Source organism: Papio anubis, chromosome 3 (assembly GCF_008728515.1).
Source record: "Papio anubis isolate 15944 chromosome 3, Panubis1.0, whole genome shotgun sequence".
Taxonomy (NCBI): domain Eukaryota; kingdom Metazoa; phylum Chordata; class Mammalia; order Primates; family Cercopithecidae; genus Papio; species Papio anubis.
In genome coordinates, this window is record NC_044978.1 from 166,386,145 (window position 1) to 166,406,628 (window position 20,484).

Here is a 20,484-nt window from a genome sequence, read left to right on the forward strand (position 1 = left end):
AGCTATCAACAGCCCCCATCAGAGAGACAATCATCAAAACACAAAGTGCATTATCATTTATAGAACTCTGTTGACATTCATAATCATAAACAAACTGAGTTGCTCAGGCAGGAGACTTTCAACACCCCATTAACACACTATTGTTTATGTGACGTGATAGGTACTCAAACAGACAAAGACCAGGGCCTTCCTTTCATACTGTCCCACTTCAGAGCTACCCAGGACTGCCCATCCACCCTTCCCACCTCCATGTGCGCCTGCTTCCCCACTCACTGATCTTGTGCCTGGGTTGGTCAGTGTCCTCATCTTTGTGAGTGGAGGTTGTCGCCTGGCAGTAATGATAGCTGAGTAACCTGGGGAGCTGTCTGTGGTAGAGAGGGATCAGGGTGGGAATTTTCATGAGGGTAACTGCCCAGTGGGTTCTTCTTGCCCACTGCCCAGAAAGAGCCAATTTATGAAGACAGGGGAATTGCAATAGAAAAAGAGTTACTTTCTATGTCCTAATATATTATAATGTCCTATCTACACATCCATAGCCAAACACTGTTTATGCCATTTATGAAACAGACTATAGGCCGGGTGTGGTGGCTCATGCCTATAATCCCAGCACTTTGGCAGGCTGAGGAGGGTGGATGACCTGAGGTCAGGAGTTTGAGACCAGCCTGGCCAACATGGCAAAACCCCGTTTCTACTAAAAATATAAAAATTAGCCAGTCGTGTTGGTGGGAGCCTGAAATCCCAGCTACTCAGGAGGCTGAAGCAGGAGAATTGCTTGAACCCAGGAGGCGGAGGTTGTAGTGAGCCAAGATTGCACCATTGCACTTCAGCCTGGGCAACACGGGTGAAACTCCATTAAAAGAAAGAAACAGACTATATCAAACCTCAAAAACATATACAATGAAGTTGTGTGTTCTAGATCTACTGTGAACAATGGCCAATGCTGTACTAATACTTTTCAAATATTTTGTCTGCAGCATTAGAAGTTATTAAAAAGAGAATTTAATAGAAAGAATAAGCATTTTAATATTATATTGCTTTTATACGTAAAAGTTGAAATTATTTAAATATTTAATATTTTGTAGAGGTGGGGTCTTACTTGTTGCCCAAGCTGGTCTCAAATGCATGGCCTCAAGTGATCCTCCTGTTTTGGCCTTCCAAAGTGCTAGGATTACAGGCATGAGCTACCAAACCCAGCAATTTGAATATTTAAATAGAAAAATCTAACTAGTGTTTTCCTAGTAACTGAAAAATTGTTACTAGCTTCCACATTTTTATTTCAAAAATTAAATATTTCCATAATAATAATGTACTTAATATTTTCAATCCATTTATTTTCTGGATTTTAGAAAGAGATTAACAGATTATTCTGCAAAATAAGCAGAAATGATAGGCCCATCAGATGATGCAGGCTCTTATGAGATGAGCCACAGTGATATGATAATATGACGATGATTCACTGTATCTCACACATGGACTTCAGAGATTGAAACATTATTAACTCCAATAAAATAGAATTTGCTCATGCTTTGGGAAATCTACTGGTTCCAGACTACATATAAGTTATTTTTATAGTTGGGTTGGAGGATATTTGTACCCAGCATTTACAAAAAAAAAAAAAAGCAAGGAGAAACACTTTGGGAGGCCGAGGCGGGTGGATCACGAGGTCAGGAGATCGAGACTATCCTGGCTAACATGGTGAAACCCCGTCTCTACTAAAAATACAAAAAACTAGCCGGGCGTGGTGGCGGGCGCCTGTAGTCTCAGCTACTTGAGAGGCTGAGGCGGGAGAATGGCGTGAACCCGGGAGGCGGAGCTTGCAGTGAGCCGAGATCACGCCACTGCACTCCAGCCTGGGAGACACAGTGAGACTCCGTCTCAAAAAAAAAAAAAAAAAAGCAAGGAGAAAAGCGCAATCCCTGAGAAAATACTATATCGACTACTTTAAGAAAAAAAAAAAATCACTTCAGAATCAAAAGTATGCTCTCCTCAGTGCTTATTAATTAAGCTATGCTACAAATGATTAAGTTTTAAGGAACAAGGTTTAAACTTCAGAAGGTTTGCAATCTGAACAAAACGTACATGATGTTTACCTCTTAGTCATTTATGCCAATATCGGAACTATCCAGAGCTTAGGACAAAAATCACTCGTATTGCAAATGCGAATGCACACATAGAATGCAAACACTAGGATGAGTTGCTCCAATTAGAATATTACTTATACAGATTCAGATCAAAAAATAAAACAGTGCATTGTAAAGTTTTGTGGTAGTGGAGGAGATATATGTTATTATTCTCTTGAAGAGACAGGAAGATGCGTAGTACATGCCTACAGTACTATAAGCCATGATGCCAAAGCAATCATACCTTTGTGCTGAGATGCCTCACCAGCCTGGATCTCTTATCAGAACTGAACCCATAGAATCAACATTTTTTTCTACATCTCTACAAAGATGTCTAATAAGAAATTCAAATATAAAATTCCTAAGATCATGGTTCTCAATCTGTGCACAAAAGCAATTTGGGGAATTCACGGGGCTTTCATGATACTTTAACATTTTCAGGGAAACACAATGATACTGAACATTTATTGGAGTCCACATCAAAAACTAGCTTCAAGTACTTCACAGTTTCAGGAATCGCGGAGCTCACAGTACATTTCTTTCAATAGCATCGTATCTTTATAAATCTGGGGTTTAGTGGTTACCATTAGAACAAAAAAGGTAACTACTGCATGAAAATCCATGCAGAACAGGAAATGAGGGTGACAGTGTCCAATCTCAGTCGAAGGGCAAGACGTTCTGTAGAGCCCAATAGGTGTGCACATCCTCATTAGGAAGTGATTGTGTTTATAAAAGATGGAAACAAAAATATTAATTTTCTTCAAGTCTTTATGTATTATTTTATCAAACAGCAACTTAATAGTAAGGATGTCAGTCTACAATGTTTGGAACTAACTGCCAAATAAACCAACTCTCAGGCATTTCTTTTGGACTGAGGGTACCATGAACATTTCCTTAGACACCAAGAAAGTATGGAAACCTCTTGTCCACATGGACTTCCGGTATGTAATAGATATCCAATCACCTTTTTAGTTCAACACATTCACTTTCTCTTTGGGAATGACACAATTTCCACGTTACCAGTCCAAGCACCTCAGATGGAGTTGACTCTGCTACTGATTCTAGGAAAAGGCAAAGTGGAGTCAGGCTAATTAGAACATCACAGTCTTCTCACCACAGTGATTTGTTTAGATTCAGAAGCAGCCATATGACTTAACTGGAACCAATGCAATGAGGCTTCTCACTGGGATTGCTGCGAAAGTGCCAAGTAATTTATTTCTGTAAAACTTGAACCTAGCAGGATGAACTCCCAGAGGTGCAGAAGGCCGCTGTGTGAAACCAGAATGAAACCAACAAAGGATATTTAAAGCTCAAGAGGTTGACACACGAACTCTTAATGACAGAGCACTTATATTCCAGTCACCTGGGATTACAGTTGCAATACTACATGACACTACCTTCTTCTCCACTTGTCTAGTACAGTGGCTGTCATTAGAACTTGGCAGCTCATAGCCTTGCCCAACTAGAGGCATTGGCATCATCTGGAAACTTAGTAAAAATGTGGGTCGTAAAAATGTGGGTCAGGCCGGGCACATTGGCTCATGCCTGTAATCCCAGCACTTTGGGTGGCCAAGGCAGACGGATTGCCTGAGGTCAGGAGTTTGAGACTAGCCCTGGCTAGCATGGTGAAACCCCATCTCTACTAAAAATATATTTAAAAAAATATTGGCCAGGCATGGTGGTGCATGCCTGTAGTCCCAGCTACTCGGGAGGCTGAGGCAGGAGAATTGCTTCAACCCAGGAGGTGGAGGTTGCAATGAGCCAAGATCACACCACTGCACTCCAGCCTGGGCAACAGAGAGACTCCATCTCAAAATAAAACAAAGCAAACAAACAAACAAAAAACAAGAGTCTTAGGCCTGATCTAACCCCAATGTATCAGACTCAGCATTTTAACAAGTGATTTGGTTGCACACTGAACTACATAAACTTATGAATTAAAATTAAAAACTTTAGTCAAATATAAAAATAAATACATAAATAAATAAATGGTCACCACTGGTATGGTGTTGGTAAACACCCTTGTTTTTCTTTTTTTAATTAGATTATACCAACAGCATCCAGACTTTTATCCAATGTTTAAATGGTAACAGTACCAGTGTTTTGTTTTGTTTTGTTTTCCTAAAACAAAGATTTGTTCATGAAACAATGATATTGCCTAAAATCCTTCCATGTCTTTCTAGTGTGTTAGAGAATAAAGTCAAAGCTCATTATACACAGCATAAAAAAAATGCTAGAGCCAAGTCCCTGGCTATCTACGAGCTTTACTTCTCTTCATTTCACCCTTTGCTTCTGTCACATCTGCCATATTCCACGATGTATAGTTTTGAAAGAGTACCGTATCTGCTTCATCACTGCTCTCTTGCCTTCTATCTCAGTTGCCTAACTTGGCTTAAAAGAATGAGAGTTTAGCAAAATAGTAAATAGCATGGGCTTTTAGCTAAGCCTGATGTTTCTATGCATATAATTTATAAAAGGCATAACTCCTTAAGGATTCCTGACATATTGGCCACTCCAATCTGAATGAACTGATGGTGTTTTATATTCTGACTTATCTTTGGTGAAATACACTGATGCCTGTAACCCAGTGCCCACTAAAAAATGCCACAGGACTAAGTAAGGTAAAGAATGTAGCCTTCTCCCTCACCACCATGCAATAGACTCATGAAATCAAACTGCATTGTATTCCCTAAATTTATACAAATAAAAAACAGAATTCAGTCTTCTTAATTATGGACTTAAATATTTGGCAAAGTGAGTTACATAGCTGGAACAGTATATGGTATCATGAAAAGTCCTAGGATGCTAAGGTTGAATAGATGTGGGCTAAAGCCCTGACTCCTTTGCCTAACAGAGAAGCATCCCTGGGAAACAATCCCTCAGTGCTCCGTAAAATAGCAATAACATCTTGTTGACACATAAGTGCCAATCCGCTTCCTTTTCTTTACCATCCTCCATCTGGCTACTAATCTGACTAATTTTCTGACATTTTCCAAAGGATAATTGGTATCATCTGTGATGGTTAATACTGAGTGTCAACTTGATCGGAATGAAGGATGCAAAGTATTGTTCCTGGGTGTGCCTGTGAGGGTGTTGCCAAAGGAGATTAACATTTGAGTCACTGGACTGGGAGAGTCAGACCCACCCTCAATCCGGGTGGGTGCCATCTAATCAGGGGCCAGTGTGGCTAGGACAAAAGCAGCAGAAGAACCTAGCCTTCCGGTCTTTGTCCTTCTCCCATGCTGGATGCTTCCTGCCTTCGAACATCAGACTCCAAGTTCTTCAGCTTTAGGACTCTTGTACTTACACCAGTGGATAGCCAGGGGCTCTCAGGCCTTTGGCCACAGACTGAAGGCTGCACTGTTGGCTTCCCGACTTTTGAGGTTTTGGGACTTGGACTGATCCACCACTGGCTTCCTTGCGTCTCGACTTGTAGACAGCCTATCGTGGGACTTTACCTTGTGACCGTGTGAGTCACTTCTCCTTAATAAACTCCCCTTCATATATACATATATGCTATTAGTATTGCCCCTCTAGAGAACCCTAACACATCATCCAACACTATATCTGTTACAGCGTAATTTATTAACAGTCTTTCATATCTCAATAACTTCAGATTTTAATAGTGGTTCATAACCAGGAGCTATTTTGCCCCTCAGAGGATATTTGGCAATTTCTGGAGACATTTTTTATTGCTACAATTGAGGGATGCTACTGGTATCTAAACAGGACAGCTTCTCACATACAATAATTATTTGGTCCAAAATATCAAGAGTGGTCAGGTGTGATGGCTCATGCCTGTAATCTCAACACTTTGGGAGCCCAAGGCAGGTGGATAGCTTGAGCTCAGGAGTTGGAGACCAGCCTGGGCAACATAGGGAGGCCCCCTACAAAAAATATTTTAAAATTTAGCAGGGCATGGTGGTGCATGCCTGTCATTCTAGCTACTTGGGAGGCTGAGATGGGAGAATTGCTTGAATCAGGGAGTTCGAGGCTGCAGTAGCCATGGTCATACCACTGCACTCCAGCCTGGGTGGCAGACAAAGACTCTGTCTCCAAAACAACAACAACAACAAAAATAAACAGTGCCTAAGTTGAGAAACTTTGATTACAAGGGCAAATGCAGAATTTGTCTACAGAAATCTTGCTTCTAGGTACTTCTTTTCAGGAAACTGGCTCCATGAAGACAGGAGAAACGGGGTCAAGAACAGTCACATAGAAATAAATATTCCAGGCCAGGTGCGGTGGCTCACGCCTGTAATCCCAGCACTTTGGGAGGCCAAGGTGGGTGGATCACGAGGTCAGGAGATCGAAACCATTCTGACCAACCTGGTGCATCCCTGTCTCCACTAAAAATACAAAAATTAGTCGGGGTGGTGGCATGCACCTGTAGTCCCAGCTACTCAACAGGCTGAGGCAGGAGAATTGAACCCAGGAGGCAGAGGTTGCAGTGAGCCAAGATCACGCCACTGCACTCCAGCCAGGGTGACAGAGTGAGACTCGGTCTAAAAAAAAAAAAAAGAGAGAGAGAGAGAGAAAGAAAGAAGTATTCTAGACCAGGAAAGAGCCAAAGGTTTTTAAAGTACCCATAGTGAATGGCAGGGTCTCTGCAGGGAAAAGTATGCAATAGGATGCTGGACCTGGACATTCAAGCTCTCGACCTTGGCAAAAATTCCTGTGCCCTAATTAAGGCACAAAGCCAAAGAGCCACAGATTTTCAAGGATCCAAGGAGATGTGGATAAAAATACATCAGCACAGACCAAGACAGACTAAAGAGAGAAGTCCTGCCATTCTTTTCTGAGTACTACCCAATATCCTCTATTCTTATAGGATTTTATTTTTGGGGAGGTGTGCCATAATGATTGAGATTTAATTCTTTACCTGCCTCATAGAATGCAAACTTAAAATCAAATTTAATTTGATTTAAGACATAGATATTTGTATTATTTCATAAAAATATTAGTTTAATTCTATCCACATAACTTATTTATTTTACAATCAATAATTAATGGTGGGTATCACCAATATAATCACTCCCAAAATTAATCTCAGTATATTTATAGAGCTCCTATTACATACATACACGTGGCAAGGTAAGCATTACAGAATCTAAAATTAACCATGTTCTCTTCCAAAAATGCATTATAGTAGAGAAGAAAAATATCTTTCATATTTAAACGAAAGAAAAGTGCAGAAAAATAACATGAAAGATACTCTCATGAGAGAGAAAATGATTTTCAGAAGCTAGGGTTATTAGTAGTGTCTCTTAACCCACAGAGGTTAAAGGGAATTAGTATGATTAGAGGTTCTTGTATTTGACTAAGTGAAGTTCAACAGTGACCATTCAGAAAACAGTTCACTAGAGTGGACAGAGCAAAAGATTCCAGGGTGTCAAGGAGAGAGACAGAAAAAGGATACAAATCATGTGTGAAGAGTTGGGAAGTAAAAGGAAGGGAAAGAGAAAATGTTGACTACATATCCACTCTCCCTGCTTCAATTAGTAACAACAGATGGCTATTTCTTTCATTTAAAATCTTATATGCCCTGGCAACATCAAAATTTTTGCTAGAAATGTTTCAATGCAGGCAGAAAAAGAGAGAGAGAGAGAGTGAAACAGAGAGACAGAGAGAGACAGAGAGAGAGAGAAACATCAAAATCTTGGAGAAGACCATGAAATCGTATATAATACCTAACAAAATTTCTCCAAGAATTCTTCCCAAATTGCTCTAATCAAAATGAATTCTCACTTCCCCAATCCCAGAGAAACTCATTTTCTCTTTATAGCACTCATATCATTGGCAACTTTATCAGAGGAGTATCTGTCTGATCAGGTGTCTGTCTACTCTCCTGGATTGTAAGCCATGTCAGCAAAAACACAACATTTCCCTTTATGGTTTCAACTATATTTAAAAGGATACTTTCTGGCCGGGCATGGTGGCTCACACTTGTAATCCCAGCACTTTGGGAGGCCAAGGTGGATGGATCACGAGGTCAGGAGATTGAGACCATCCTGGTTAACATGATGAAACTCCGACTCTAATAAAATACAAAAAATTAGCCAGGCATGGTGGTGGATGTCAGTAGTCCCAGCTATTCGAGTGGCTGAGGCAAGAGAATTGCTTGAACCCAGGAGGCAGAGGTTACAGTTAGCTGAGATCATGCCACTGTACTCCAGCCAGACAACAGAGCGAGACTCTGTCTCAAAAAAAAAAAAAAAAAAAAAAAAAGAGGATACTTTGCATGGAATAGGCCCTAAACAAACAATAATAGAAAACAATAATAGATTACTGAATGAATGTCAATCCAAAAAAGTTTTTTTTTTTTTTAAGTTTTAAGGACTCATGTCAGTAATCCCAACACTTTGGGAGGCTGGAGAAGGAGGATAGCTTGAGCCCAGGAGTTTTAGACCAGCCTGAGCAACACAGTGAGATCCTGTCTCCACAAAAAAATAAATATAAAAATTAGCTTAGCATAGTGGTGCATGCCTGTAGCCCTAGCTACTCAGGAGGCTGAAGTGGGAAGATTGTTTAAACCCAGGAGGTTGAGGCTGCTGTGAGCTGTGATGCTGTCTGTGCCCTCCAGCCTGGCTGACAAAGTGAGACTTAATCTCAAGGAAAAAAAAAAAGTTTTATGAAGACCTAAGTGATTATCAGCAACAGAGGGTTATGAAAGGATAAATAAACTGTGGTATACACACACAATGGAATACTATTTGTCCATAAAAAATGAAATCATTTCATTTGCAGCAACATGGATAAAAATGGAGATCATTATGTCAAGTGAAATAAGCCAGGGAAAAAGAAAAATATTGTATGTTCTCATTAATATACGGGAGCTAAAAATGTTGACCCCATGGAGGAATGGAGAGTGGAATGATAGATACCAGGGACTGGGAAGGGTGTATGAGTGGGTTGGGGGATGAAGAGAGAGGTTGGTTAATGGTTACAAACATACAATTGGATAGACGGAATAAATCCTAACCTTTGATAGAAGAGTAGAAGTGTTAGTAGCTAACAACAGTGTACTGAACTTTTAAAATAGCTAGAAGAGAGGAACGGAAATGGACCCAAACAGTTAGGTGATGGATACACTAAACACCCTGAATTGGTTATTATACATTCTATGCATGTAACAAAATTTCAGATGTATCTCAAAATATGTACAAGTATAATGCATCGAAAATAATGAAAACAGAAAGAATGAAAGAAAAAAGGAAAGAAAGAAATGAAAGAAAATGGAAGCAAGGAAGGAAGGAAGGCAGGAAGGATTGATTTATTAGTTTCCTGACTCATACATTTAGGCTTCTAATCATATACCACTATCCACAGCTAGTCAACTGTGCTGTTGCTTATGCCTGTATCTCCAGCGCCTGGACTGACATTAGAACATGTATTTGTGCAAAAAAAAAAAAAGAAAAGGGCTGATAGTCAATGAATGGCAGAATCAAATCAAATAACTATAAGATAACTATTTTAAGTGGTTAAAAAAGGAATAAATCAATATTTTTATTTTAAAGTAGCATATTCAAATTTAGATTCTAAATCCTAGATTAATTAGATTTATGCTAAAAGTTCTATCCTAGGTAATACTGTATTATGACATAAAGTTCAGATTTAGAAATAGAGTGAGTCAAATTCCACCTCTTCTCAAATGTAAAGCTATGAGAGATTCTGTATGGGAAAAATTATGTGGTAAAACCCTGTTAGCATATATGATGGGTTTTGATTATTGCAGATATCAACACTGAAATAAAAAACACTATAATTCATTTTTTCATTTTAGTATTTATCAATATATTGTCTGGAATTATTAGAAAATTTACTTTTATTTTTATTATTTTAATGTGTCTATTAGTAAAATCACCTATGAAATCTACATCATCAACCATATTTGGCATACAATGCTAAACAGATGTTGATATTATTTTATCCCACAGTGGAATATAAACTTAAGAGAAATCACTAATTTCCTAGAAATATGATTATTAGCAATACTAAATTATAAACTTGCTAAAAATTATGTCAAAATCTGCCCATTTATACAAAGAAATCTAGCAACTGAATTCAACTCACTGAACTAAACACAAAATATGTTTAATAACTTTTTTGCCCTAATATCATTATTAATAAATTCATCATAGAGTTTGACTACCAGAAAAGAACAAATTCTAGGACGTTAACCATCTAGACAAAAAATGCAATTCCATACAAAAATTATAACAACCTATTTGACAAATAGCAACTGAAACAGAATCTAAATTCAGCAAATTCATAAATGATTAGAGACTTAGAAGTAAAGGCACAATCTACTTCATACCTAAAGAAGTTATAATTATTTTTAGTACTAAATGTGGGTAGGTAATACAGTTAGTTAATAGTGATTAATTCTCTAAAAACTTGTATCTGTCAATAATGAGTTAATTGGCTGTTTTGCTGATGTTCTTTTTCAACCTCACACAGTTTTAGGAGGGCAGGATGTTTATGGCAAAGCAGAGACCTGAAAACTTCCTCTAGATACAATTACTTCTGTCATATGATCAGATTCAGTGGTGTTCCACTAGATTAACTTGCAGACGGATTTCTCCACTCACTCCTGGCTGCCCCTGGTTCTTGTGGAAATAAGGAATGACAAATGCCTTGCGGAAATTTTCTTTCACTCTATTTGAAGACAAGTCTATTTAAAATGCCCTTGAAAATGTGTTTGGTAAACACTGAAAGTTACAGTAAACAAAACAATAGGTGGGGCTGCCTAAGCACCCTTAGTGGTTGCTTTACTGTCTGTGCAAGGAAAAATAAAGTGTTATGGTACAAACATTGACTCAGTATAATATCTCATCCAATTCTTTCTTACACAACAGAGGACACATTCTCCATGGGTACTGAAGGGGAGCGCAATTCCTTCAGCTCCCCTTTGAAAGTCTATGCTTCTGAGCAGAAAGCCAATGACCCCTTGCTCTTTATTTCAATAACTTTCAACACACACCCACAAAGTGCAAGGTCCTTAGCATCTGGGGTACTGGGGCAACTTGTTTTGAAGGCCCCTACACTGGCTATCTTTTTGGTCCATCCCCAGGCATCTGTATCTCTCTGTATTTGTTCATCTCACCTTCTTAGTAAGGCTTACTTAGCTATCTATTTGAAAATGAAACCAAGCACCCCTACCCTCTTCATTCCTTCTTTTTTTTTTCTTCCCATAGAACTTACCATGTTCTAATGTATTATAAAATTTATTACGTTACTGTTTTTTCTATCTCTTCTGGCCATAAATTAAACTCTATGAGGCAGGTATCGTGAATCATTTAGTTCATTAATATGTCCTAAACACCCAGAAGAGAAGTAGCACTACAAGGATTTTAATAAACATTTAATGAATGAACAAGATACAGATACTCCCTTGGTTTAAAAGGATTATAATACATAAATTAAGAACGATCACACATAAATTAATATGTCCAGGGATTTTTTTTTTTTTTTTTTTTTTGAGACGGAGTCTCGCTCTGTCGTCCAGGCTGGAGTGTAGTGGCCGGATCTCAGCTCACTGCAAGCTCCACTTCCCGGGTTTACGCCATTCTCCTGCCTCAGCCTCCCGAGTAGCTGGGACTACAGGCGCCCGCCACCTCGCCTGGCTGGTTTTTGTATTTTTTAGTAGAGACGGGGTTTCACCCTGTTAGCCAGGATGGTCTCGATCTCCTGACCTCGTGATCCGCCCGTCTCGGCCTCCCAAAGTGCTGGGATTACAGGAGATTTTTGTTTTTGTTTTTGTGGTTGTCATTTCTCCTTCTCTTCTCAAGGGTTAGAAGAATATTAAATAAAGAAGGAAGTATGGAAGGGAAAAACTTAGATTAAGAGAAAGAAAGGGTAGTATCTCAAAGAATATATCCTTGAGGGGATGAATACCCCATTTTCCAACATGTCCTTATTTCACATTTCATGCCTGTATCAAAACATCTCATGCATCCCATAAAAATATACACCTACTATGTTCCCACATAAATTTAAAACAGAAAAAAAAAATTTTTTAATTTTAAAAAGAGAAAGAGAATAAAAGAGAAAAGGAAGTTTTGGAGAAGGCAAGATTGATGGGAAAAGTATTCAGATTACAGATAGAGGGGTTTAGTAATGAACTCTGAACAAATTACTATACTTAATGGCAATTAGAATGATCCTTAGATTAATTTGACAATGTGTCAGGTAGCATACTACAAAGACATACGATGATATACAATGTGGTAAAAACCTGAATGGTATTTCTGAAACTCAATTAGATTGTTTTTCTTTTTTTTATCACACTGCTTTCCCTTTCTTTCAATGACTTGGCGTCTTTGGGATAGAAATCCAAGACCCTAGGAAAGTCTACAGGCCATTTCATGATCACACTTTGGCCTATCTTTAGATTAGAAACTCAGATCTTGTTAATGTCTTCAAAACAATCTATGCTTCAGCCACATCTAATCCCTTGTGTTACCTAGAAAGAGTAATGCCATTCATACACTTCAAACTTGTGCCTGTTGTTATCCCTTCTGGGAATGTCCTTTACCCTAGAGTCCATATGAAAATCACATAGAAATTCATTTGCTAAAAGTCTCTTTAACCATTTCCTCTGAAGATTCCTCCAAACAACCCAAGCATTATTAGTACCATACCCTTTTGCTCCTGAAATCCTTGTTGCTGTGCCTTTCTTGATATTAAATTCTGAGCATCTGGAAAGCAGGGAGTGTGTTCAACTATTGTGTACACCCCTAACACTAAGATTGTTTCAGTCATACAGTGGCTTTTAACAAATGTATGTGACCAAGTAGACTACTGAGAAATTGTAATCCTCCACCCCCTTATCCAAAAAAAAAAAAAAAAAAAAAATTAAATCAGGTTCAGTTATATTATCATGTTAAAGAGTTGGTTATTATCTTTACAATACTAGAAAATTTGTAATTCATACAGAATGTACAGTGTATATGATTTTTTTTCTAAATGTTTAATCATTATCATTTCTCTCTCTCTCTCTTTTTTTTTTTTTTTTTTTGAGAGGGTCTCACTTTGTCACACAGGCTGGATTGCAGCAGTGAGATCATACCTCACCATAATCTCAAATTCCTGGGCTCAAGCAATCCTCCTGCCTCAGCTTTCCAAGTAGCTGGGACTAGAGACATACGCCGCCATGCCTACCTAATTTTTATTCATTTTTGTTGAGATGGGATCTCTCTACATTGCCCGGGCTGGTCTCAAACTCCTCCTGCATTCAAGCGATCCTTCTGCCTGGGCCTCCCAAAGTGGTGGGATTCCTGGCATGAACAATTCTGCCCAGCCCATAGTAATGATTTATTAATTAAGGGAGCAAAAACAGATTGTTGGCATTTGTTCTCATAAGAAGAGATTGTGTATATAATAAAAGAACCCCTCCCTGCTGTCTCCCAGCAGTACATTCATTTTTTTCTTTTCTGAAAAATGTTCTGACAGTAGGCTCGTGAGCCCAATTTTCCTGAACATATGTAGTCATCATTCCCCAAATAAGCTTCACTGTTTGTGTCAAGAAACAAAGGTGAATCTGCCTTGCTGCATGGCTCCTTGCCCATTTCTGTTATTTACCGTCAGACTCCCCCAGAGTAAGATATGTAAATCATGTTAACATATACCTTCCATATTTCTGACTAAATGTGATGCTGGGAATACCCTGCTTCAAAGCTAACATCAAAGAATCATGTTCTGAATCTTTTAGGGATAGATGGTGTCAGCAGCTTAATTCAATCTAATATTATGAAAATAATTGTGCCATCAAAAAAGAAGTCATTCTGACCACTAACGTACCTATGGAATAAAACTGACAGTTGTAGGCTGCCTAGCACATGCCGCTGTTCAGCAACAGAGGTTTTAAAATACTTTCATCTTCTGTAATTCTAACACAAGGGAAGAGAAATCCTTATAAGAAACCCTGTCAGGATGTGACAACTTGAATGAGTACAATTTAAAAATTTATGAGAGACTGAAAATGAATCATTTAAATATACCAAAAAATCTTTACTTGTGAGTGATAGCCTTGAAAAATTATCTAATAATTTATCAAAAATGAACATCCCTTTTCAAATGAGTGACATTTTTCAGGTTTCCTTCCTTTTCCTTGGATTTACAACTAATTTTTAAAGCAGCTTTCAAGCAATTGCTGTGAACTTAGGATTTATTCCACTGAAAAATCTGGCGTATTTAGTGGCATCATTTTTTTTTTTCTTTTAAAACCTAAATTGACTGGGACCTATAAATAGTGTTTTGGTTCTTCTTAACACGCAAGAAGCAAAAGAAAATTCTCCAAGTTTTATCCCTTAAGAATATAGAAGCCATTTGCTACATGTTGACATCAACCTCTGTGCTTCTTACTCAGTATGTATATATGAGCCTAAAACTATTTAGTAGCCCAATTTTGGCTTGGTTTATGTGGGGTGTCAGTATTGCCTTTTAGTACTAAGCTAGTCTAGAGAGACAATTGAATTAAACGTCAAGTTGTCTAAGTTTCGTCCTGACTCTATAACTATCTACCTAGTTCATCCAGTGTCAATTAATTAAGCTCTTTGTTATTTGACATGGTTTGGCTGTGTCCCCCATCAAATCTCATCTTAAATTCCCACATGTTGTGGGAGGCACCCAGTGGGAGGTAATTGAATCATGGGGGCAGGTCTTTCCTGTGCTGTTCTTGTGATAGTGAATACATCTCATGACATCTGATGGCTTTATAAGGTGGAGTTTCCCCACACAAGCTTTCTCTTTGCCTGCTGCCATCCATGTAAGATGTCACTTGCTCCTCCTTGCCTTCCACCATGATTGTGAGGCCTTCCCAGCCACGGGGAACTGTAAGTCCATTAAACCCTTTTTCCTGTATAAATTACCTAGTCTCAGGTATGTCTTTATCAGCAGAGTAAAAACAGATTAATACACTACTTAACCTATCCTTTGCTAAAAAGTGATAAAAATATGTAACTACTCCCTATTGCAGTAATTTACTAAAAGAATTCTAATAAAATACTTTGAAAACTCTTACAAGAGGAATAGGAAGCAGTTAGACCCCTGAAGAAAAGCACAAAATTCTTAGCTGCATTGTCAGGAGCCAAATCCAAACAAAAATTTTATCAGGCACTAAAAATGTTTAGAAAATCCTGTGGAATTCCCACATGGTCTCAACATTTTTTTACTTTAAAATGTTGCAAATGTGGTTCAAATGACCATGGTAATGACTGGGGAGGAAGGTGAGTGACTGAAAGGTTCATGGGCTGCAGACACTCCTCTCACACTTGGAACATGTGCAAACTGGTGCTCAGTTGTGTCACTGTATATTCCGTGTCTTCACATTTTTTTTCTTTTTGTTTTCTTTATTATACTTTAAGTTCTAGGGTACATGTGCACAACGTGCAGGTTTGTTACATATGTATACATGTGCCATGTTGGTGTGCTGCATCCATTAATTCATCATCTACATTAGGTATTTCTCTTATGCTATCCATCCCCCCTCCCCCAACCCCACGAGAGACCCCAGTGTGTGATGTTCCCCACCCTGTGTCCAAGTGTTCTCACTGTTCAATTCCCACCTATGAGTGAGAACATGTGGTGTCTGGTTTTCTGTCCTTGTGATAGTTTGCTCAGAATGATGGTTTCCAGCTTCATCCATGTCCCTACAAAGGACATGAAATCATCCTTTTTTATGGCTACATAGTATTCCATGATGTATATGTGCCATAGTTTCTTAATCCAGTCTCTCATTGATGGACATTTGGGTTGGTTCCAAGTCTTTGCTATTGCATGTCTTCACATTTTAAAGGAAAAACTAATTTCATCCCATTAAAGTGGAAATTTGGGAAGGCTTCTCCTGGGAGAAGAGGTGGCTAGAAACGCAACAAAAAGACTGTGTTACTTTGATGAAGGTGCTTGTGCTATGTGCCCACTTTGATGTCCTAGAATGTCACCGTGGAATGGGAAGTTATACTGTATCACCCTGCACACCTGGAATACAACTTGGTAGGTTTTTGTCATGAAATCCCTATCCTAGATATAACAAGAATAATATGTTGGTCGGCTAAACTCAGTTTTATACCTCTCTACATCTACCAGTTGTAACTAGCAGCACACGTGTTATGAAATTACCTAAAGGTATACCATCATGTAGGGCATGTATGTAGTTCCCCATAAATGGCAGTTATTATTATTCATTGCATATTATTATTAATAGTATTATGACTGGACTGTGAGTCCTTAAACAGTAATATTTCTCTGATTTTTCCATCTGATGGTTATAGCCCCATCTAAATATTCAAATCTACTTTTCTTTGAGACTAGGAGTACTTGAGCAGTTTTATCACTGCTCTCTAGTACACTCAGCCACAAACAACAAATGTTATTCCAACCTGAGATCTGATGACCCAGTGCTGGTTCTTTGACTCCTGAATTGTGTTTTAAGGAGCAATATTTCCATCTTGTGCTCCAACTTGAGAACAATTTTTTGGAAGGGTACACAGCTCCAATATTTCAACTCATATTTTTTTAACCCACCCTGTTACGTAATATAATCTCAATAACAACTATGGTCCTCTTTTACACATATCATCAAAAAAGTAATCAATTATATGGCATTATAACATTTTAAACATTCATTGAATAATAAGCCATGCCATTTCATTTCTACTTTATATTGATTTAACTTCTGTGGTTAAAACTACAGAGTATTGACACTGACTATGCACACTGGTGACTGTGTTTGTCTCCACCCTGCAGCTCCAGTCTCCATCCCATGTCCTGATTTGTACACCATAATTCTGACTCTGCAGATGAATCACTCAAGCTCCCTGATATGGTTTGGTTGTGTCCTCATTCAAATCTCATCTTGAATTGTAGCTCCCAAATTCCCATGTGTTTTGAGAAGGACCCAGTGGGAGCTAACTTTATCATGGTGGCCGGTCTTTCCTGTACTGTTCTCATGATAGCGAGTAAGTCTCACAAGATCTGATGGTTTTATAAAGAGTTCTGCACAAGTTCTCTCTCTCTCTCTCTTTGCCTGCCACCATCCATGTAAGACATGACTTTGCTTCTCCTTGCCTTCTGCCATGATTGTGAGGCCTCGCTAACCATGTGGAACTGTGAATCAATTAAACCTCTTTCCTTTCTAAATCACCCAGTCTTGAGTATGTTTTCATCAGCAGCATGAAAACAGACTAAGACACTCCCCAGTCCTCTGCTTTCCAGTTTGGTCCATCCAGTGTGAGGTACTGGTGGGAGATCTCTGACAGCTTCTTGGTCATGGATTCTTTCTGACAGCGGCACCCCTACTCCTCCACACCAACTCTCACTGGGCTTCGGTAACACTGTGCTCTCTCTTTAGCCCTTTGGGAATACACAGAAAGAACACCACTGCATATATCTAAGATGAAAGTTCTAGTATTTAATTTATTTAACTGGTGAAGACACTGCATGAGAGGATTCTGAGTTTATTTATTCAATCCCTGAATTTATAGTGTGCTGGATTCTATGCCAAGACTTCACATGCATTACCTTTCTATTCTATGAGGTTTTATCATCCTAATTTTACACGTGAGGAAACTGAGGCTTCTAGAATTTTAGTTGATTTGCCACATTAGTAGTAATTAGTGTAATGAAGATTCAAACCCAGACAGTCTAATTCCTGGACCCCGTACTATGAAAAAGTGAGGTACAAAGAGTATGAAGAAGAACACATGAAAGTCTAAAGATAAATTCAACATGGAGTTTTTTTTACCTCAGGGAGTTACAATGAATTCAAGGAAGGTGATATTTTGTGGACAAAACAGAAATGATTTAGCTCTGAGTGTAGGATTATGTGCTTTGTCCTAACTGAGTTCATACCAATTAGAAAAGGAACCACTCAGTTAAGGGCAAATGTCTCTCCTAAACAATTTTAAAAATTAGTTTTATATTATACTTTATTGGCAACCTTTTAAAGTAGGTTTTGAGATAGCAGGGTGTGAAGGATTTCAGTTCTAGTTAACTGTTTCCTTTGCTGTGTCATCTTCTTAGCTTGATGCAATCCCATCTATTTTGAAATCATGAACTTTTAAAACATAGTTTTAAAAGAGACGATACGAGGCATGCATACTCAACTGGGACAATGTCATCCTGAAGGAAGCAAACAGTTCTTGGGGGTGCAAAAGTCTTACATATTACCATGATTGTGGCCTCCAAAGTTCAATCCAGTGCAACATAATCATTTCCCTGAGTATTTAATTTCTCTAGTGAGGGATAACTGTATTTTCTCCCTAGAGATGAGATGATGATTTAAAAAATGATCTAAAGTAGAGACATAGGGAAAATATAATAAACAAATTACTAAATTCTCTCATTCACTTATCGAGGAGAACATGGTGAGCTTAGAAAAAATTGCTGAACAAGTACTTCAAAGCTACAACTAATTGCATCAATTGGCACCAATCTTTGCAGTACATACCTATTTCTTGTTATCTATTAGGCAACAATCCAAAGTAAATGCAATTGGCAAGCTATTTCTAACTAGTCCCTAATAAAGTTATCTTCTGAAACCATTTTTCATAATGTTTTCTCCTAAATAATTGCCACCTTTACACGTGAAATAAAAGCAATACAACATGGTATCCTTGACGTGTGTTATTTTTCAAAACAAATTAATAAAGGAACTGTCTATGCCTCAAAGCTTGAACCAAATAGTGAAAAATCAGTTTCTTGGCAAATTGAACTGGCTAAAGCATCTTTCTCTTTGTTCTGTGTGACAACAGGGGCCTATAGAGAAACATCTGTCAGTTAACAGATTTTAAAAACAAGCTAAATTCCTGGTTCAGAGTTATTCAGAACAAAGTAAGCAAGAAGGATTCTCAGCTGCTAGAATGTGACTGGCAAAGCAAATTGCAGAGTACTACAAAGTCAATCTGTTTTCATTGGAGGGAGAGGGAGAAACAAGGAGGTGAAACATAAGCATAATCATACAATGATTTAAAAAAAGAGTGCTTAAAGAATGATTCAAAGGCATATTCTGGATTAGCAGTAAGAAATCAAATTCTATCTTGAGGTTTATTTCACCCAAAGAAACTGATTGTTTAAAAATAGAGTGTGCTGACAACCAGAAAGTTAGCACAGATCCAAGTTCTCAGCTCACATAATAAAACATAAAAGGTGTCTCAGTCAATTATTAGTCCATTGAATTTTTTTTCCCCCAGAAGAATTTAAAAGCACCCTATAAAGCTTTATGGCTTTCATTTCGATATGTATAAGGGTATTCTCCTCCAAATATGCTACTTTTTCTTGCAAATGGAAGGATAAGTTCTAAAGCACAAAAAAACTTTTATCATTTGGTAACTCCAAACTGATAGTCTTAAATACACCAAAATTTTCAAGAAAATTAGGAGATAATATATGTTAAGAAATATTTCTGCAGAAAACATTATGTCCTATCTTTTAAGAATAGAAAATAATACTTACGTAAGACCTCTCTTTACACTAAGTTTTCCCTTTTCTGCCCCTAACATATGTCTCATAAAAACTTATGGCATGTCCAGAATGGTAAGGTAAGAACCACTTTGAAGTCCTTTACTCAAGAAAAGCAATGACAAATATGATCAAAATCAACTTTTTCAGAACTCTGAAAATTACAGTTATGCAACAATCTGAGGATAACTTATTCAAATAAAATAGCTAAATATCAATAAAAACAGCAAGGATTTTTTTGTTTTTGTTTTTGTTTCTTTTGAGAAGAAGTCTCACTTTGTTGCCCAGGCTGGAGTGCAGTGGCGCAACACTGGCTCACTGCAACTCAAGTTTCAAGAGATTCTCCTGCCTCAGCCTCCCAAATAGGTGGAATTACAGGTGCCTATCACAACACCCAGCTAATTTTTGTATCTTTAGTAGAGACGGGGTTTCACCATGTTAGCCAGGCTGGTCTCGAACTCCTGACCTCAAGTGCTAGGATTACAGACTTCAGCCACCACACCTGGTCCTTTGTTTCATTTTAACTTGTCTATTACTACTCCCCTCTTTCCAGCTCCAGGGAAGGTTTGGAAATCAACTGGCTCACGATCCTGGTGTCCATGAAAAATAGTACTCCCCAAAGAACAGGAACAAAACATGGGTATCTGCTCTCTCCACTTCACTTGCACATTTTACTCAAAGTTCTGTTCTTGCCATGGCAACTAGGCAAAAGTGTGTGTGTGTGTGTGTGTGTGTGTGTGTGTATACACACACACATATATATGACATCCAGATTGGAAAGAAGTAACACTACTGCTATTTACAGATAAAAAATCTTGTACATAATAAATGCTAAAGGATATAGGCACTCGCATGCACACACACACACACACACACAAACACATTTAGAATTGATAAATTCATT

The 20,484-nt window shown here is 38.2% G+C and overlaps 1 protein-coding gene across 1 annotated transcript in view; it reads right to left on the bottom strand.

Annotated features, from left to right (window-relative positions):
* SLIT2 (slit guidance ligand 2) overlaps positions 1-20,484 on the bottom strand; it is a 368,482-nt gene that overhangs the window by 267,996 nt on the left and 80,002 nt on the right.